General features: G+C 48.6%; 1 long non-coding RNA gene across 1 annotated transcript in view; it reads left to right on the top strand.

The window, feature by feature from the left end:
* The first annotated feature begins 11987 nt into the window (after positions 1-11987).
* Positions 11988-21796, top strand: part of LOC113837465 — a 193612-nt gene continuing 183803 nt past the window's right edge. The window contains exons 1-2 of the long non-coding RNA XR_003488041.2: positions 11988-12217; positions 20500-20584. This is a non-coding gene — a long non-coding RNA (uncharacterized LOC113837465). The remainder of the gene's footprint in view (positions 12218-20499; positions 20585-21796) is intronic.

Here is a 21796-nt window from a genome sequence, read left to right as displayed (position 1 = left end):
CCCCCCCAACTAAAACCCTACCTATCACATATCCTTTCTGCTCCCCCTGGATGGTGAGGCCTTCCATAGGGTGTCATCAGAGTCTATCGTATCCTTTGGAATAGGGCCTAAGCCCACCCCCGTGACTTGGCTCAGGGAGTATTCCTCTATGTGGAATGGGCTCCCAAAGTCCACACCTATGCTAGGGATAAGGACTGAACTACTCCAGGAGGTCCCATAGATTTCCGAGGTTTCCTCACTGACACCCATGTTCCCGGGGTCTGGATCAGTCCCATGCTGGTATCCCAACTATCAGACTGGGGAGCAAGAGTTCCCGATGTTCAGGTCAGCTGTTTCTGTGGGTTTCACCAGCCCGGTCTGGACCCTTTTGCTCTTCACTCGTCCTTCTCTTCATCTGGGTTCCAGTTCAGTTCAGTGATTAGTTGTGGGTGTCTGCTTCTACTTCCACCAGCTGCTGGATGAGGGCTATCGGGTGGCATATAAGTCAGTCGTCAATGTCATCATCAGGGAAGGGCATTCAAGGTAGCCTCTCCTCTGTTGCTTAGATTGCTATCTGGTGTCATCTTTGTAGATCTCCAGACCTTTCCCTAGTGTCTGACCTCTGCATCTCGAAGAACTTTTAAATTACTGTCTGTCTCATCCTTAGCAGTTATGACAGTCTCTTAGGTTCAGAGATGTCAAATGACTTGTTATTTGCACAGCTTGGCAGAATCTACATTCTCCTCGATTGCAGGGAGGAGGGGACAGCAAACAGATCCCACCTGTGATATGAACCCCTTCTCACTCTTGGGGTTCAGACATATCTGCTACAGACCAGGGCTTCCATGCGTCTATTCTATAGGCAAAGAAATTGCGTCTCTGGGGCAACGATGCGTCTAGGGCCCCTTAGCCTACCTATTATTTACTACTCATCTCTGCAGGTGAGGGGGCATACATCCCGACTTCTGTGACTTTGTCCAGGTGTTCCTGTGACTGGAGGCTTGCACACACAGGTGCAATCACACAGGCAGCTTCGAAGGGACTTTCAGGAAAGTGGAGTATGGAGTAATCTCCAGGTGCTCTGCTGTTCCTTGTCCCACAGGCTGGAACCTCAGGGCAGGGGACTGCTTGTGCAACCTAAGGACGGGTCCTTAGGTCTCGGCCCTGGTGTCTGATTTCCTGGCACCAAAATTCCAGCTGACGGATCAAAGCTGAGTGTCCCAAACAGGAATGGGGGTGCAGATAAACCAGACTGGCTGGGCCAGTATAGTATGGTGGGTAAACTTTCGTGTAAAGTGCCAAACAGGAACACGGATGGCTGACTGACCTGAGGATCATGGGGGCTGTAGTTCATGTAAGTCTGAACATTTAGAACCTTTTTGTAGCCACCTCAGGAACCTTCCTGCTTTCTCTTTTAGTCGATCCAGGCTTCGGGGAAGGCAGCCATGGTAAAAATGGTTTTCCACATTGGCAAGCTTGAGGCTTAGCATAGGAGAGCTTGATACAGATCCACCCAGGATGAGCAAAGGGCTTAGGAGCCCAGGTACAAAGTGCAAAGTATACGTGGACTTTTGGGATGGTGGGCATGTGTCTTTGTAGTCATGTGTCTGGAGTTTCCCTGGTGGAACAGTAATCAGCTAGCAGGCATGGGTACCAGGGAGCCAAGCCCAGATGTAAGCATCTTACGCCATGCCCATAACTCACTTGGAGTTGGGTGAGTGACAGGCGCTTTGGGAGCATCAGTGAATAGTCTGAGGCAGCATAACTTGCAGAGATCAGAATGTGGCCAGGGTCCCCAGGGTATGCCCTTGTCACATAGGCTTTCGAGGTTCAAGATTGGGAGGAGTTAGGTGAAGTGAATGAGCCTGGGCCTGGGTGTCTCTGGGCTCAGAAGGAGGGACATGGAGGACATATACTTAACCAAGGGAGTCCATCTATCTGTGGTAATCGGCGATTCTGTGTATCATCCCCCGGATGCTTCCCTCCAGCCATTTTCATCCTGTTCATGCACAAAGTGGGTGTTTATGAAGACGCTCCTGAACCTCAGAGCTCTACACTCAGGGCCTGTGGCAGTGAAGGGGCCCAGGACTTGCTCTTGGAGAAGCCCTTGGCACCACAAACCGCTCCAGGAAGGAGGCAGGAAGTACCACTTTGGACTCTCACACACACAAACATACACACACACTCTCTCTGTCTTTGTCTCTGTCTCTGTCTCTGTCTCTGTCTCTCTCTCTCTTTCTCTCTCTCTCACACACACACACACACACACACACACACACACACACACACACACACACACACACACATCTGTTAGGCTGCTCGACACTTGCAGGGAAATCGTAGGAAGGTCATCACCATTGTCAGCCATTGCGCTCCTGTGTCAATCCCAGACAGCCCCTGCTCGGCTCCCAGAGAAGACCCCTAGGGAGCTTTTTTCCAGGCTTGCACCTCACTGGCTCTGTCCCTCATGCTGGCCTCTTTGACTTCTGCTGGCTGCTCCACACCCCACAGGCATGAGCAGTTCTCAGAAGGTTCTGCTGTATTCTGCGCTGTGCCTTTTTGCAGAATAATAGACTTCCTAGAAACCCTTCCCCATAGGAATCACCATAGGCAGACATTCAGGAGTCCTCTTCCGTGCCCATCTCAACCCTAATTACCGCAGTTTGCAAGCTGGAGGAGCCTGATTTGGTGGAAGGCAGCCTTATTTGTCCCAAGGCATCAGATGAAGAGTGGTAGCCAAGGCTCCAGCTTTGGCAGCCAGGCTTCTACGGCCCTTCTGGTCTTCTGCCTCCTGGAGGACTGTAGATAGGAGACACCCTTCCTGGAAAGACAACAGTTTAGGGACACTGCAGATAAGGCCTGGCGGGTGTGCCTGGTCGGCCCAGAAGAAAAGGTTTACCAGGAGAAATTTCTTAGGAATCCACCTTCCTTGAGGTGGCCCTGCCGATAAAGATGCCTTTGAAGTTCCGTTGGTGGCAGATAGGATCTCTGTGGCAGAGCCTGTCACCAGGGAGCCTTCTGGATGGATGTCCCCAGATAGTCAGATCAGCAGGCCAAAGATAGAGAGAAAGAACACTTATCTAGGACAGCCTCTGCAGGAGTGGCTTTGAGGTACTTCCTTCCTGTCAGCCCACTTCTGGAGCCTTTCTCCACTCGCAAATGCAGAAACTGAGGCACAGGTCACCATTAGAAAGTCCCAATGAGCCCATCCTTGTTTGCAGCAACCGGAGCCCTACTAAGTGTAGTGTTCCACATCGTGGGCACTGAGTACTTACTGAAGCCAATGAACACAGACTAGAGCCAAGCACCGTGCTGTATTCTGGGAGCACAGAATCAGACACCACACTCATTCCCAGAGAAAACTCAGGGTCTCCTGCCTGGAGAGCTTTGATGTGTAAGCAGGCCATCACGGCCAAGGCGTGCTGGAGACCAGGAAGCACACATAGGAGCCTGCTGTTGGACTTGGTGGAGAGAGAGAGAGAGAGAGAGGGAGAGGGAGAGGGAGAGGGAGAGAGAGAGAGGGAGAGGGAGAGAGAGAGAGAGAGAGGGGGAAGCAGGGCAAAGGGAGCAGAAACCAGACTCTGTTGTGACCATTTAAATGTCAGCTGAGGGTAGAGAGTAAAACGGATTTTTAAGTAAAAAGGATTTTGAGGCAGAGGGGGATATAGGTGACTGCTTCCAAACCCGAGTCTGTCTTATGGAGACGGAAGTGGTGGCGAAGGTGTAGCTTAGTGGTAGAGAACACAGCGCTGGTTTGGTCCCCAGCCCTGAAGAAACACACATGTACAGGGAGCTTTCGGGGTGGGGGCAGCCAGTGGGGACGGCGTAGCCCGTGGCAGAGATGGGTGAACTGAAAAGCCATGTCACAGAGAATCCTTCCACAAAGCGTCTTCAAACTTTGTCACCTTCATCCCAAAGGCCGGGGCCCTCACTGACTTAGGTGGCCACTGAGAATTCAAGCGTGCCCCTTTGTCCCTGACCCAGAAATGAAGTCCCCAGCAGGCTCTGGAGGAGCTTCCTTGGAGGGTGAGAGGCCTGGAAATCGTTAGGGTAAGCTGGTGGGCATGCGTGCTGGGCTGGTTGCAGGCGGGATGTTTTTAGAGAAGGGGCTGTTCTCCTGCCGATGGTAAATACATAGGCAGAAACAGGGAAGGGTCTTCCCCGGTGGGAGTAGAAAGCCAGACCCGGGGCCTCTTATAAGGAAATCCATCCATGATTCTGCCCGTGAACTGGGGACACAAGTTTATCTGCCAGTGAAGAAGGGTTAAGGAAGACGAGATCTTGGGATTAGGCCTACAGATGTTAGACCCTGGACCACTGAGTTTCCCAGATCCTGACCTCAGTCCCAGTTCTGGGCACACAGGTGTTAGGTCATCCCCGAGGAGGGTGTGAGCTTCACTGTGTTCATTCCAGACAGCACCACAAAGTCTACGCCCATTGAAGCAGCTGCCAGGAGGCTCAGACACCGCAGGGCACTCTGGGAAGACTGTACAGCCTCCTAAGTAAGGGCAACATAATGGCAGTACCTGTCCTGCTCTAAAGATGGCAACGCAGAGGATTCCAAGTTCTCTGACTCCTTTCAACCCCGGCTTCATCTGTGAAGATAGCAGCTGAGCTCATGGTAGTTGTCAAATGCTCCAAGGCCACAAAGCTGCCTTATTGAAAAGTAAGACAGGGAAAGTCAGCCTTTCCCCACCCCTCACCCCCCAAAAGGGAAAGTTTTCTGTACCTTAAGGTCCAAGTATTGAAGGAGGGGTCAAAAGAAAAAGCCAAGAGCAGTTTCTTGGTTGCCTTTCGATAGGACCCATCCTGTCACCTCCACCAAAGCACAACGGTCAGTGCGCTAACAGGCCTCCTGTTTTATAAATAAAGTTTTATTAGAATACAGCCATACCCATTCTCCTGTATTTTGTCTATGCCGACTTGTCCAGATCGGCAGTCATGCAGAGAGCTTGTGCCCGGCAGGTTTCTGTCTCTTAAAAGCTCTGCTGTAAGTTGCTCCTCTGACACCGAGGCTGAGCTCTTTGCAGAGTATTGAGTACTTTGCGGGCCATTTCTCATTTATTATTATTGCCTTGATTTTCAGACTGGGCCAATGAGACCAGGTCCATTCTGGAGAGTGAGCAGCAGCCACTTACATCGGATCTCCCTATTGGCACAGGCTAAGTTTACCTTGCATTTCTGTGCCACCGCCCATCAGACCCAGCCTCAGCAGGTAGCAGCAGCCCAGGCCCACCCGAGTTGGGTAGTTTTCCCGGAGGACATCATTGTTCGGGAGGTTTCTGGGTGTGAGAGTTAGGGTTTTGAGAACATGGACCATGTCTCTTCCCATGCTCAGAAGTAGCTGATCAGATCGTATTTGCAATTCGGAACCAGAGGGTAATGAACACTGGTCTTCTCTTGCTTTATCATCCTTCTCAGTTAGTCCAGGATCCTGACCCATGGCATGGTTCTGTTCCTACTTAGGGTGGCTCTTCCTGCCTGACTTAACGAGGTCTGGAAACTCTCTTCTGGGAGGTTCTAGAATTGTTATGTCAGCAATTGATACTGAACCATTGCACCCGGCATCAAGCAGGATCCCAACAGTGCTTTTTGGTTCTAGAAAAGCAGGATAGCCAGGTAGTTCCCTTCAGGCTTGAAGACAAGAGCCCAGCCTCTGGAACCCATGTCAGCCTGCCACGTGACCTTGGACAGGGAGCCCGGCATTCTGTGCTTCAGTTTCCTCTTCTGAAAAGTGGGGTAAGCCGAGCACTGATAGATAGCACCACGAGAGATACAGGCACGGCGGTGGGTCATAGGCAGGAAACATTCTTGCCACACTGCCAGATTGACAAGAAACAGGCTACTGCAGGCCCAGGGCCATTTGTGGCGGGCTCTTTGAGACAGAGAAAGAAAGGAGAAGAAGAAACAGTGTGGTTCTTTGATAATCTCGACAAAGGAAATTCCCAGCAGGTGAGCATGTTAGAGAAGGACGAGCCAGCCTCCCCACACCCGTTCTACTTTGAGAGCCAGCCTCGGAGCGGTTGTCCTCTATCATGGGACAGGAAGAGGCAGGTTGCCTCCTGCGGATTCCTCGGCAGCTGCTAAGGCAGCAGCAGCACCCCAGAGGCTGCGGCGACTCCAGCTGGATCTGGACGCTGCACAATGGGGCCAAGTTCCATCACTGTCACCCCCAGCAATGGTCAGGTGCTTCCTTTGTCCTTTGTTGGTAAAAGTTACTTCTGCTGGCCCGCTTTGTCACTCTGGGAGAAGTAGTCACCGGACTGAGTAGGAAAACAGCAGTCAGGGAACTCCTTGTCACTTGCCAGTTTCCCACAGAGAGCCCTGCCTTGTTCCAAAAGCAGCCATTGAACTGTGGCCTAAACAAATGGAGAAGGGCTCCTACCTCCTGCTCTCTTGGCCCTGGAGGTTTGGAGAGAACGCACAGTGGTTTTGTATGAGTTGGAGCTGCCCAGTCCAGCCACACAGCAGCGGAACCAGCTTTAAAATGTACCCGTATCAGGACATCAGCCTGAGAATCAGACACCTTTATATGAGGAAGGCCTAGACATCGGTGCCTCTGGAAGCCCCACGGTACCTCTGATGCCAGAAGAGTGGAACTCTTGCCTGTGTTATTGCCCTTGCTGTATGTTATATGCACACAGCCTGGAAAAACCTGGGAGAAAATCTGCCCCACCAGGAGACTTCAGACATAGCTGCCAGTGAGGGAGAAGGCTCCAGAAATGCCAGGCTCTGTGTTTACTCCCTGCACATTCCTAGAGAAAAGGTTCTAGACGGTCCCCATTTATGGACATGAAAACAGTGGCGGTTTCTGAGATAGACCGAATATGCCCCGAGACACAGAACCGGTTGACTTGGAGGTAGGACTAGAGTTAGGTTAAGGTTGGCAAAGTGCCCACCCCTGGCTTGGTTGTCTCTGCCTGTGTGTTGTGCAGACAGCAGTCTGCCGGGATTCTAGTACGAACTGGAATCCCACTTGAGCCCCAGCTTACAGGAAACTGAAATTCTCTATGCCCTCAAGCACCCCAGCTGAGGCTGGCTTGAGTTACCTTTCTGAAAATGGCTTCGCTTTGCGCAGGTCAGTATGGAAATCCTTCCTAGACCTCTCTGGGAGATTTTCTGTGAACATTTGTGAGACTCAGTTAACATTTGCTCACATACAGGTCTGGCTTTCCCCACACCTGTCTGAACACTGTGGGAGGAAGGAGAGACCGGGCCCTCTCAAAGCTGAGGCTCTCAGAGAGGTTAGAGCCACTGAGCAGGGCAGGACTCAGTAGGCTGACATGGCCCACACATACTTCACTCCTGTCCACATTCTGCTTTCTCTCGCTAGAGACCACTTCCCTGTGTCTGTCTGGAGGCTAGAGAACAAACTAGAGGGTCACCCTCAGGAACGTCATCACTTTCTTTGAGACAGGATCTCTCAGCTGTCTGGAGCTCACCAGTTAGGTTAGACTGGTTCGCCTGTGTGAACCCCTAAGATGCTCCAGTTTCTGGCTCCCTGGCGTGGGGATTATGTGTTTGCACCACCTTGTCCAGCAAGATCACTTTCTTTGACTTGCTCTTTGATGCTCTCCGAATTTGTCCAGTTCTCATATCCCGAGTTGCTTCCAAGGCTCTGAGGTTGAGTCTCACTCATATCGTTTTCATGTATTTTTAAAAATTCTTCCATTGTTTTGTATGTACGAGTGTTTTGTCCACACATATGTACCACATGTTTGCCTGGTGCTTGTGTAGATTAGAAGAGGCCATCAGATCCCCTGGGACTGGAGTTATAGATGGTGCTGAGCCACTGCAGCAAGGCTGAAAAATAAAACCCAGGTCCCCTGCAAGAGCAACACAACGGTTGTAACCACTAAGCAACTCTCCAGCTCATCTTTTTGGTGTGTGGTTGCTCTTATAGCTGTAAAGTATCGCCACTGCCATCATCATCGTCATTGCTATTTGTTGAGCCAACTGTGTTGCCATGGCGTCACACCCCAAAGAAAGGAAAATGATGGGCTAATTGGATTAATTCAGATACCCATTATGTTGCATCGGCAATTAATAATTTTATATAGGTGTGGAGGTAGAGAACCGTTGGCCGTGTTTGTCATCTAGTGATGTTTATCTCTTAAACTTTCCTTACGCATATGAAAGTGCGTTGCAAACATTCATTTCTATCACCGTGTTGTGGTTGGTTCCACGGATAGGATTTTTAAAATCAGGTGACCATCAAGGGACATCATTCTGCTCTTAGACCCCAGGGGACTGTGCACATCTTCGCATGCAATTTCTCTCTTCTTGGAAATCATTTCGACGCACTCTCAGCAGAAGGCTTATTGAGTCAAAGGCCACAGGGTTAGGACTCCTGACCCATATTGCCAAATTACTTTCGAACAGGGCTGTTTGCACGAACTCCAGACATGACGGCTTTACCGCCCATCACCGCCAACTCTCACTAGTTTTTTTTTTTTTTTTCAGTGTAGTTTAATAGGTACAAAATGGTCTCTTCTTAAATCGTGTATATTTTCATCTAGAGAGGAGTGCTCTCTCTCTCTCTCTCTCTCTCTCTCTCTCTCTCCCTCCCCCCTCTCTCTCTCTCTCTCTCTCTCTTTCTCCCCCCATCTGCTTGTTTACCAACTCTCTTTGGGAATGCTGACGCTGGTTGCTTCCAGAAACAAGTTCATTATTTTCCATGAGAATTCCTTCAAGACCAGCCAGTGGCGGTGCAGCCTTGACTTCCAGTGAGTGAACTTCAACACTGAGCCTTCATGTGAAATCCCGATTTTTTTTTTTTTTTTTTTTTTTTTTTTTGACTGACTTCAGAGCTTGAACGCCAGGACCAAGAGAGCTTACTCCTCACCTATTAAAGAGTTCTGCAACTGGTCCCTGGCCTCTGACTTTCAACTATGCCCTTGGTTCCCCCCGCCCCCCTCCTTCCTCTTCAAATGATGAGCAAGACAGGAGGATATTTTTCTGCAGAAAATCTTTGAGATGCATCTCCTCAACTATTTGGAGGTTTCTTACCTTGGGAAAGAGAGGGTGTGTGTGTCCCATGTCTTCCTGTTAAGCCTCTCTCTCTCTCTTTTATATTTGAGCATCTGTTTGCGTTTCTAGACAGCTTTCTTTGATTTTTCTTTTTTCTCTCACTGCTTCACCCACAACATCCTGTGGGCTTGAGGGTTCTTAGCACCTTGTCTCTGCTCTCCGCCCCAAAGCAACCTGGAGCTCCCTCACCTGTCTGACTCGAGTCCCTCATGCAGGCTCACACTAGTGGGAGAAGCCAGGATAGCATTTCTAGACCTCGGTTGCCCCCAAGGGAAGACTGGAGCATGCCTGGGTGGGTAGCAGTGCCCACATTCACTGGACTGGACGTGAGAGGGCCTGGGATTTCAGCCGAGATCGGCAGCCTTTATCTCTCCATGGCTTCTTCCTCCTGAGTGCTCTTTGTGGGCTCCTTTCTGGGCTTCAGCGTTTATGCCTTTGTTTTGCCTTGTTTGTGGGAGGGTCTCAGGTAGCCCAGGTTGGTGTTAACTATACCCAAGGCTTTTCAGGAGCCGATGATCCTCCAGCCTCCACCCACACCTCTAAGCATTTAGTAGGTATTTCACAAGAGATAGTTATTATGTTGCGAATTCCTTCAAGATGAACCAATGGCGGTGCAGCCTTGATTTCAAGTGCGTGAACTTCAACGTTGAGCCTTGGTGTGAAAAACACTGATTTTTTTTTTTTTTCTTTTGGCTGATTGTGACTGAAAAGACATTTGAAAATCAAGGGGGCTTTGGGTCCTGTTGTGAACACATGACAATATCTGTAGTGCTCGCTCAAATCTGTCTTACACAAACTCCTTCCAGTCTCATTTTACTCTGCCATTGGAGATACAGTAGCTTTTTTTTTTTTTTTTTTTTTTTAAGCCAGTGATCATGGGGGTGGATGCTCCAATGAGTGATTTATCCAGGACGGATCTCTTCTTTGTTGAGAGGCATGCCTGACTTCCTTCCTTCTCTGGGCTGATTCATAGGTTGATAGTTGACCCAGGGTCACTAGAGAGCATTTGCATTTTCTAGAACTCATTTTCATTCTTTTTCTCTCTTTCCTTCCTCAATGCTCCCTCCCCCAGTTTGCCTGCCTCTCTCTCTCTCTCTCTCTCTCTCTCTCTCTCTCTCTCTCTGTGTGTGTGTGTGTGTGTGTGTGTGTGTGTGTGTGTGTGTACGGGGTGTCATGAAACTACTTAGAGGAAGCCATTTGTGGGGCACGGGTTAAAATACACAAGCGGCTTTGGAAACAAAACAAAACCTGCCAGTAAGTTCTTGTTGCTTAGTGTCTCATTCTCCATCTTAGACATGCTAACCCTGTGGGGATCCTGGGCTGGATTCCCTCTTCAGCACAGCCTGGTATGTGAGATTCTATTCTTAGGGAAGTATTATGTGAAGGTTTGCTCTCCTTCCGCAGGGGATTAGACTCTCCTCTTGACATCCTATTTGCTCTGTTCAATAGGCTTTAGGGATGATGGGTTAAAGGACTTTCTTTGAGTTGTTAAACTCCTGTTGCCTGGACTGGGAGTCTTTTCTCTAGGGCTTAGGCCTTGGCTTATGTAGGCTGACCTGTGGCTCTATGTTGGCTGACCCATGGCTCTGTGTAGGCTGATCTGTGGCTCTGTGTTGGCTGACCATGGCTCTAGGTAGGCTGACCTGTGGCTCTATGTTGGCTGATCCGTGGCTCTATGTAGGCTGACCTGTGGCTCTATGTAGGCTGACCCATGGCTCTATGTAGGCTGACCCATGGCTCTATGTAGGCTGACCTGTGGCTCTATGTTGGCTGACCCGTGGCTCCAGCATCCTCTTCTTTTTCCCTGTTGTGTGAGTGTTGATGATATCCTGGCTTTCCTGAGTCTTTAGTAGAGTGGAAGAAGACCATTTGACGTCCATGCTTTCTTCAAACCCTCAGTCCTCTGACATAGATGTAGGCCTTGTCCTCACGACTAACTGGCTCAATGAAGGATGCTTCATCTGCCTTGAATCTCCAGGAAAGCCTCCTGGAGAGTGTATGGGCCCCTAGGGATTTGTAGTGTGTGCTTGGAAAATGCAGCAGGAGAGGCCTGGGACTTGGGACCTTACCTTACCTTTCCTTTCCTTCCTTCCTTCCTTCCTTCCTTCCTTCCTTCCTTCCTTCCTCTTTTGGTTTTTCAAGACAGTATTTCTCTGTGTAGCCTTGAATGCTCTAAAACTCACTCTGTAGACTAAGCTAACTTCAAACTTACCGAGATCCACCTGCTTCTGCCCCCCAGAGTACTGGTATTAAAGGCATTCACCACCACTGCCGCCACCACAGATTAAGACTTGGGATCTTAATGCCACTGGCATCCACTTGCTGCCTTATGCGTAAGGTGATTTGATTACTCCAGGCAAAAATTACTCTGTGTTCAGTCCCTACAAATGATTTAAGGCCCCCTGAGTCCTTGCTCCATGTCCCCGAAAAGCCCCAGGCTCAGAGAGGTGCACTCTGCTCTGTCTACCTGATGTCACAGGAAGGAAGTAGTGAGGACTCTGCTTGAAGCCGGAGCTGCACTGCCTCCCTGCGATGTGTGTTGCCTGCTCCCTAACAGTGACATCAAGGTTTGCCCTGGACTTTGGTTCTTGGAGCTGTCATCCCTGTCTGCCACCTCTAACGGCCCCAACATTTGGCTGTTGAGATTCTCCCAGTGCAGGGACATGTGACAATAAGCCAAAGGCAGCAGTGTATTCTGGAATGCCCTGTACTTTTAGCTCCGTGACATCACCCGTTTCATAATTGCCTCGAGCAAACATCACCCTCTCTCACTGAACTCCCCGACTTTCGTTTGCACACATCCGGAGCGTCTCTCCACGTCTCTTTTTCAGTAGCCCAGATTTCTCCAAGTGTCATCCCCAGAGAGGAGGTCACTCAGAGTGTCTGGGGTCTTGACTAGGGATATCCCTCACGGTCCACACCTTTTCAGCAGGGACACTGAGGCCAGGGTCTGGATTTTCCCAAGGATGCTTCTGCTCCTCCAACTATCTTCTCGTAATGAGGGCTCCTGGCTATTCCCAAGACCCTGTCTGCTTCAAAAGCATGGACGCTTAGGCATCCAAAGCAACTGGACAACTCAAGGGCTGGTTTTGTCATCGCCTTCATTTCCTATCGCTGTAGGATCAAGTCTCCAAAGCACATTGGCGTGCTGATTGGCTTCTGTGAACTGTCCACATGGACCCCAGGAGAGCCATGCTTCATATTCTTGGTAATGGAGGCTATGGGTCTGGACTGCTTCCACACTTTGCATTTTGGGACTGTCATGTGAAGCCAGTGTTTTGGTTCACTGGGTAGCAAACCAAGGGCCTGGTTTACTAATGCTAATCCCTTGTACATCTTCCTCAGTTCTTCTCCCTCTTTCAAACCATGTAAATCACAGTTGCCTCCTCCAGGAAGTTCTCCAGGAGTACTTTAGTTATCACCTTCACCACTGAAATGCAAGCACGACACAGCCAAATGTCCACCAAGCATCATGCACCAAGTATCAAAGCATCGCAGCCAGTCGTTTGTGCTATGGCAGGTTCAGAAGTGACTCTGCTGTCCAACCAGTACGTGATGACAGTTATTCATTTGTCTACCCGGTCATCATCTAATCTCACGAGGAATGTTTTGCTCATGTTGTTTTCTGAATCGGGTGCTGGGGGAACAAAGACAGACCATGTGGGTCTCTAATGGCCTAGGACTTATGCACACACTAAAACAGCCATGAACATTTGCACACTTCTCATAACGCTTGCTCACTGGTTTTGTGCCTTGAATCCAGAACCCTTGTCCATGTGTTGCTTCCCTCATGTAGGAATGTTGCCTGCCCTACTGGGCTTAGAGCCTTTATCTGGTGGCACAGAGCCTTGAGCATCCATCCTTACAAAAAAACAAAACAAAACACAACACAACAATCCTGGTTGGCCTATAACTTGCTATATAACCCAGGCTGGCCAGAACTACTTATTCTCTTACAACAGCCTCCTGAGTGCTGGGATTACAGGCCATGCTGGAATCCTTCAGAGGCAGAGGCAGGCTGATCTCTGTGAGTTCGAGGCCATCCTGGTCTCCAGAGCGAGTGCCAAGATAGGCTCCAAAGCCACAGAGAAACCCTGTCTCAAAACACAACAAAACAAACAAACAAAAGACTCATTGGAATCCTTCAGAGTGTGTAGATTAATAAGTACATTGGGATCAATGATTGGGAAAGTCAAGGAAGGAGTCAGGATCAGATGGAGATGTCAACAGATGGAGGTGACAGAACAAAGCACATCCCCAGAGCAGTGGAGAGACCAGACTATAGTGCTCCTTGGCGCCGTCCTGAATTCTGATGGGCGTTGGCCAGTGACTCTGTGGCCTTGCCTAGAAGGATACTTGAGTTTGACCATGGTCACTAAGGTTCAGCTAAGGCTGTCTCCAAAGAAGCCGACAGCTGAGTGTCAATTAGTTGTACTCGGTAACTGCATTTAATTATGGATGGATGGATGGTACCCAGTACATAATAAACACCCAGTATGTGGGGAATGACATCTAAGCTTTATGGAAACTGTGTGTAATTCATTGAGCAAGTGCTTACTGTTTGGGCAATAATCAACTGAGTTCCTCATACCTGTCATGCATCATGGCTACAACTAGGAAGTTTATAATCTAGGATTTTGAGGTGGGCGGTGGTTCAACATTAGCTTTCTGGAAGAGTCAGTCTTTATTCCAGAGGTGGGACTTCCTGGCCCATTTGCTTGCTCTGGGTCAACACTGGACTTAGCGTTTCCTTGGCTTTCTAGAGGATGAGTTTTTGAGATGAGGTATGAATGGGTATGGGAGGTCTCTCAGGGGTGGGAATCTCCATCACAGCCCACCTGACGGTGCACCTGTGCACCACGGGAAACTCCCTGCTAAACTTACATTAACTGCTGCTTGAATTCCTAGTAGCCTGGAACTTCCCCTGGGGTCCCATTGGCTCTGTGACTTTCCATCACTTGAGTAATTGGAGGATGGAGCTAAATGGAAATAGTCTACACACTTTCTTCTGTGAGTCACCAAAAACTACAGCCTAGGGTGTGTGTGTGTGTGTGTGCAACTGCTTGAGTTACTTTTCCTGTATGCAAATGAGCTGTCAGTAGGTAGAGATTCTATGCAGTCAATATGAGATCATTGACATTTACATCTGAAAGAGACACAGAAATAGCTAGCCTGGCCCAACTGCCTTCCTTTGTAGGAGGGCTGATGGGAGTGTGTGGAGATGTTCAGGACCTGTGTTTGTGGCTACACTCTACACCACTTTCCAGCTCTTGCCTTTGTCCAGACAGAGCAGGAAGTGGCCGATGTCTAGCTGGGGGGAGTGGGTTGTTTTTAATCTACACAAGTCACCCAGGTGATCGGAAAAGCTTTACGGAAAGCAATGGCTTTGATGTTCTGGGTGACAAGCCCCAAGTGTGCTGGCAGGAAGGGAGGTTTTGAGGTTGCAGAAATGAAACTGCTTTGGGTGGTGACTTCATCATTTAACACCCTTATGGTAGCAAAGGAAAGGTGAATGCAAGTGCAGGTATGAAAAGGAAAGTTTGAGGTGGACAGCTATGAGGCGACACAGTTCTAATGGCTCAGGAAAATCTTCCGGCGCCTGAGACCTTCCAGAAGCCTCCCACACCCCACCGCAGCCTTAGTTTCACCGGTGAGAACTTACCTTTCTAGCGTGTTTGCACTTGTGTCTCCTCCATCCTTCACACATGATATTGCCCTGACCCATGACGCCTGCTCAGGGCGATTGGCTTGGAAACCAGAGGTCTGGAACCAAATACCCTTTCGTCAAAGGACCAAGGTGGTCCTCACTGTCCCTTTTGAGGACACCCTGTCTTTCACCTCCTAGTTACTAGAAGCTGTACCTTCTTGTGCTCCTCCCAGCCTCCCCTCTGTGGAACCTGAGGTGCTGTTTCTGTGCCTTCTGGGGTTTTGGCTTCTTGAGCCCGAAAGTGGAAATGATGAGTTCCTGCCATTTTCTCAAGGTTCCTGTGTGGAGTAGGGTGCTCACACTGCCTGAGTTGAATTTCTTGAGGTTGACTTTCCTTGATGATTTTTGCCAGTCGTGCTTGGGTGTCAGAGACATGTGAACTTACCTCTCGGTGATCAAATTGTCAACACCCTTAGGCATTGTCCAGGATACTAGTTTAGTCATTTGGAACCAGGGGTGCCCCACTTGTCACCTGCAGGCCATCTGAGTCTCAGGATACCTGTTAGTGCAGTCCATCACTTCTGTAGATGACAACATCATACTGCAATATCAAAAGGTTGGACAACTCTGTAAAATTCAGACCATCTGTCTCCTGAAAACAGGAAGACTGACAACTGTGGACCAGGGAAGAAGCCCAATGATGCATGGGCTTGATCATTGATACATGCTCAACGCTGGTTCACACAGTAATGCATTAATTTTTTCTCTTTTGTATCTAAAAGAAAGCAAACATCTTGGTCCATTTGTTGTTTTCAGTAAGTATATATAAGTCTCAGAATACTTGAGGCTTAGGAATTGATCAAGGAAAGATGTTTGCTTAGGCTTGTGTTTCTGGGCTTCCGGAAGTCAATGGTTGAGTAACGGTATCTGCCTTACAACATGGCAGAAGTTGGAAGGGCAAGCAGGTGCACTTGGAAGAGATGGGGGGGGGCAGCCTTGCTTCTATGACTGAACACTGGGATAGCAAATACTCACTCTCTAACCTTTGTGAGAACTAACCCCATTCTCTAAGAAATCAATAGGAAGTAGGAATAAATGAACTTCCTAGCTTCGAGACACTGAGAATAACAAAGTACTTATCAACCCCCCACTGGGAGCCAGGCATTGTGTCATTTTGCCTGCTCCTCTGCATCCCAGAAGGTGACTGTTCTCTGTCTTTGAACAGGACCAGAGAAGCTCTGATGTCCACCCTGGCGGCCAATGCCCTGTGATTGTACCTGTTGCTTTCGTGTTCAGCTCTGCTGGATTTCATAGAATTCAGCAAGGTTGGGAGCCAGCGCTGGCCAACCCTCCTGGAACCATTCATCAGTACCCACATTTGACCTTTTCCAGGACTTTCTCTGGGGAGAGCAAATACATCCCAATATTACGCCTGTGCTCAGGAACTTCTCTGGGAGTGGCCAGTTATTAGCTTTCCCCAGCTGCTCCAGGTGCCCCAGTAATCTGCCACACTGATCAGTTTGCAGTGGTCGATGGTGTTTGGATGGATTCCTGGTCAGAAATCCACCGGTGGTCACTTACTTTCTAACGGGCTCACCATTTCCTGCCAAGTGTATAAGATTGCTACGACGGCTAGCTGGTGCTGGCAACCGTCTGTGCAGCCAGCTGGCCCCACAATCTAAGCAAACAGCCAGCTGCCCCAGATGATGAAGCACACTGCTGAGAGGAGGTCTGGTCGTGATGGATTGTGTCCGTGTCTCCATCCTTAACCATGGACCCCTGCCTTACCCAGGTGCTGCCTATCTTTGTTCAAGTTACTTAGCCAGTGTGTGCCTCCCCTTTTGTTGCAAAGACGACTACATGGCCTTGCCTTTGGGCTTGTGGTGAGGAGTAGAAGAAGAGGGACCCAGCACTTGCTTAGAATTCTGCTGTGGATCCCCGAGCAGAAGGGCTATAGAGTGATCACCAAGTCAGCCCTCTGCCTCTTAATTCTTGAGGGTCTTGGGTGGCCTGGATCCGTCTGAGCCTTCTTTGTGCCTAGTCACAGAAAGTAGGACACAGACTTTGGGTCCCAGCAGTTGACCTTTTGCAATGCCAAAGGGACTTTAGCGAACCCATGGCTTGGTTGGCCATGTCAGATGGCAGGGAGCAAGCTCACGCCCTATTCTTGGGGACAGTGTCGTCAGGGATGTGACAGGACAGTGAGCAGCAGAGCCTGTTGCCTGCTGGCTCTCTTCCCACCCTCGCTCTTTTGTTGGGTTGTCTGCGGGATTTCTGAGCTGGTCCCCTCAAAGTGGACAATGGAGTCTGTCGCTCCATGTGTGTGTTATCCCTAGCTCATCTCTGTCGGCGTGTAGGGGTGTGTGACTGTATACCTTCTGTATGTTAAGGAGAGATTGAGACTTCCCCACTCTATATCCTGAAGTTCTGAGACCCCCAGGACTCCATGCCTTCCCCTACACTCTGCCTGAAGCTCCTGGGAGAAACTTAGAAACTCTAGTTCCTTAATTTTTATAGATCATCGCTCCTTGTGCATGGTTAAAAGCATTGATTGAAAACATTCATCAGTTTGACAACCTTGGGAAGAGAGGTCCCTGTTTTTTTCAGCAGGAGCTAATACGCTGCGTTATTTTTGTGTCCTTGTCCCTCCCCTATTACCGAGGAGACAGAGAGCCAACCTAGAAACCAGCAACTCAGCCATACCTGTTTTTTTTTTTTTTTTTTTTTTTGGTAGCCTCCTTCAAACGTTGCCTCGCTTGGTTCTGTCATTGCATATTTCTCATGGAAGAGCAAACCAGGCCTTAAGCCACACACAGATTATCCTCCCTGGGTAACTGAGGTGCCATGAGAAGGGGGAAGACCTCTGGTGTTTTCATCCTGTTAGGGTCAACTAATTAGTTAAGTCTCCAATGTGTGCTCATGAAGCATCCATAATACCTGGCATGTCTAAGTGCTTTGAACTCTGCCCCAACTCTCATTTTACACCAAGAACAGTCCTTGGAAATGAGACAGCAGGGTTCAGAGAGCTCAAGTTCTTGCTGAGGCTCCGGAGGAGGACTTGCAAAGGGGTAGTGGTGGGCTGTCCCCAGCATGGTCTGATAAGAGCCCACCAACATCCAGGAAGCCATGCTCTTGCCCTTTTAGGGTCACAAAGTGATTGCAGTGTGACCAGAAGGCTCAGAGTCCTTTCCTGGTATAGATGCCAGCGATGTGTGGGTGGCTGCTTGCTGAGTGCAGAGGTGCTGGGGACAAGAGGACATTTTTCTGAGGCCACCACTAGTCAGCAGGACTTTCTGGGGAGGGGAATTCACCCCCATCTGCCCGGAACTGATCTCTGAGCCCTGGCTGAACTAAACCAGCACTGTTGGGGCGGTGGGAACTCACTCAGCCTTGAGGGGCTGTGGTACTAGCACATTCCAGGGAAGAATGTGACATCCAGAGGAGCTCAGATGAGCGCAGTATGGGTAAGGTGTCTCTGGAAGAGAGAGGGGGAGATGCCTCAGGAGAAATACAAAGTCCACACTGTGTTCTCTGCACCCAGCTCTGTGGCAAGAACAGTTGGTGAGCCGCTCCTAGTGTAAGGTCAAATTAATTCCCTGAGGAACTTTCTAGCCTCTTTTATGCTGAGTCTGTGCTAACTAAGTTCTATCTCATCAGAGTCCTGGCTGCCAAGGTCCTCAGGGGTTTGCAAGGAGGAGGGGGAGTTGGTTCTCCAGGGAAGGGGTCCCCCATAGCACATGGAATCGTGCACTGTGACTTTCTCCGGGTACCACACTGCAGTGTACCTATCCCTGGGAGGGCAGAAGACATATCTGCATCCACCAGGCTAGACACGAGGGCCTGGGGCTTTGGGCTTTGTAGGTAGCTAATAAAGTTCTCCCTTGGCTCATAGGGCCTAGCACTTCTATGCCTCATTCATTGTCCACACTACACTGTTTCTTCTGGCCTCCTTTCCGTAGCTGTTTCAGAGAACACTGAGGATAAGAGTCTCTGTAGAGTGTAGACGGAGTTTTCCAGTCCCTTTAGCCATTTCCCAAATAACAAACACTGAGACTAAATATTACTTATAAATGCTTGGCCAATAGCTCTGGCTTATTACTAGCTAACTCTTATATTCAAATCAAGCTATATTTCTTATCTATGCTCTCCTATGTGGCTTGGAACCTTTTCTAAGTACTGCTTGTTCATCTGGCTTCTCCCTGCATCTGTTGGCGACTTCTATGACTCCGCCCCCTCTTCAGCATTCTCTCTGTATGAGGTGTCTCGCCCAATGTCTTCCTGCCCAGCTATCGGTCAATCTAATCAGCTTTTTATTAACAACGAGAGCAATACATATTTACAGTGTACAGAAGGATTATCCCACAGCAGTAGAGGCTATTTGTTTTGCTGTTGTTGTCATTGCCTGAATAATTCACTGTGCCTACAAATCCCATGATGCCAGTCTACAAATCCCATGATGCTAGATGAGCGCTTTGCTAACAGAATGAGTTTGTCGGGTGCAGCATCCATGGCTTGCACCACTCGTATGCACATAACGGGCTAGGCGCTGGGCACAAGGCTGTTATCAGAATGAAGATAGGTTTCTTATTCCTCAGTGCCCAGAGTTCTTGCAGTCAGATGAATGAAAATTCCAGTAGGGAGGGGAACATGATTGATGGGTGATGACATGGGGCGATCATTAAGACCCAACCATCAGCCGTGGCCTTGTTGCCTATGTGATTGATTTAGGAACATAAAGAGATCAAAACAGGGGGGAAAAAAGCCTAACATAGGCTTGGCACATGAGAATTGCTCACTGATAATGACATTTTTTAAAAGGGGGGGGGGTTACAAAATGGCTCATTGGGTAAAGATACCTGTTGCTAAGGCTGATGATCTGAATTTGAGCCCCAGAACCTACATGGTGGAAGGAGAGGACTGAGTCCCGTGTGTTGTCTTCTGATTTCCATGCGAGCATGCCCACACTTGTACATGCTCAAATAAAAATGAAAAAGAAAAGAAAAAAGAATTGGTCAATAAATGCCTTTTCCCTCCTCTGCTTCTCACTTTGATATTCTTTCAGACTGAATCTTGCTATGTGGCAAGCACTGGCTGGATACAATATATGACCCAGGCTAGTTTCGAATTCAAAGAAGTCCTTCTAACTTTGTCTCCCAAATATAGGATTATGGTCTTTTTCTTTTTTCTTTCTTTGTGTGTGTGTGTGTGTGTGTGTGTGTGTGTGTGTGTGTGTGTGTGTTTGTGTGTGTTTTGAGGCAGGCTTTCTCTGTGTCTTTGGAGGCTGTCTTGGAACTAGCTCTTGTAGACCAGCCTGGTCTCGAACTCAGAGATCCACCTGCCTCTGCCTCCCGAGTGCTGGGACTAAAGGTGTGAGCCACCACCTTCTGTCAATTATAGTCTTTTTCTTTCTTTTTTTTTAAATCTTTTTTTATTTGAATTAGAAACAAGATTGTTTTACATGTCACTCCCAGTTCCCTTCTCCCTTCCCTCCTCCCCAACCACCCCCCCCATAGTCTTTTTCTATCATAGTTGGTCTAGCTTTTCCTTTCTTTTCTTTTTTAAAAACATTTATTTATTTACTTCATCAATCAACCTATTATTATGTTGTGTGGGCATTTGCATGGAAGTCAGAGGATAACTCAGTAGTAGGTTAGCTCTCTCGTTCTACCATGTGTATTATATGATTGAACTCAAGCTGTCTGGCTTGGCGACAAGTGTCTTTACCACTGAGCTTTTTTTTTGCCAGCTCTTAGTAGTTAACTTTTTAAATGAATGAAACATCTCCTTCTCAAATCTGTTCAGCATTGATACTAACACCCCTTTCCTTTTCTTTCATATTCCAGCACGCCTGTTAAGCATTGCAGAAGGACTTGAGAGTCATCCTTTCCTAAGATAAAGCTGGAGTATTTGGGGATTTGGAAAATCGAGGTAAGCAAGGGATGGTTTCTTTCTAAGTCTTGTGGAAACAAAATTGAACTTTGAGATGGGTAGTCTGTGTAGCAGCATTTGGGGCATGTTTTAGTGTTCTTTACAGGTCTTCCTATGGCAATTCAGAGTGCTTGGGAAGCTGACTTCCCATTCATCCATATCCTGGCTCTCTTTCTCAGCATTTTTTTTCTATTTGCTTGACCATAGTGCTTGGCACACACCCCCTACTCCTACTTGGAGAAACCATTGCCTCATGGGAGAATCAGTTGTGTTGATTTGCTGTGGGTGACTGCTGGTAAAGGGTCCGGTAATAAGGTCAGAACACAGTTGAGACATTCCTTCTTTTGCCTAGCACAACCCGTGTTTTCTCCTCTAACTCCGTCTTGTGTTAGAGTCTCACTAAGTCTGTATCTACCCTGGTGAGGTTAAGACGTGACATCCAAGACTTTCTACAGACCCTTGTCTACTTGTCTGTGCTCCGTTGAGTCTTGCTGAGCCTAGAGTGTTATCTGGTAGAACTATGTATTTCGTGAGTTGCTTCCTACTCCGGTGCTGTGGGCATTGGATGAAAGAGAAGAGGGATCAAGCTTAGTGAACCATCTGATATACCAGAGGAAATGCCTCAGAAACAAAAGAGGGATTGTTCTTGATTAATGACAATTAATGACTCACAAGTGCATCTTGGGGATGAGCTCGCTTCCCTTCTGTCTTAGTTAGGGTTTCTATTGCTGCAACAAAGCACCAGGACCAAAAAGCAAGTTGGGGAGGAAAGGGTTGGTTAGGCTTACGCTTCAGCATTGCTCTTCATCACAGAAGGAAGTCAAGACTGGAACTCAAATAGGGCCAAAACCCGGACAAAGGAGCTGAAGTAGAGCCCCCGGAGGGGAGGGGAACTTCTTACTGGCTTACTCCCTATGGCTTGTTCAGCCACCTTCTTATAGAACCCAGGGATGACACCATCCGCCATGGGCTGGGCCCTCCCGCATTGATCACTAAATGAGAAAATGCCTTACAGCTGGATCTCACGGAGGCATTTCCTCAGCTGAAGCTCCTTCCTCTCTGATGACTCCAGCTTGCGTCAAGTTGACACAAAACCAGCCAGGGCACCTTCCTACCCTTCCTACTCTCCAGATGCTGACTAGATATAGTTATCTGGTCTTACACTGCCTATCATCTAGAACCATGAGCTAAGAATGAATCCCTTTTAATTAA

The sequence above is a fragment of the Cricetulus griseus genome, chromosome 10 (genome assembly GCF_003668045.3).
Source record: "Cricetulus griseus strain 17A/GY chromosome 10, alternate assembly CriGri-PICRH-1.0, whole genome shotgun sequence".
In the NCBI taxonomy this organism is placed as follows: Eukaryota; Metazoa; Chordata; class Mammalia; order Rodentia; family Cricetidae; genus Cricetulus; species Cricetulus griseus.
Note: the sequence above shows the minus strand (reverse complement) of the source record. Positions and strands in the feature narration are given on the sequence as shown.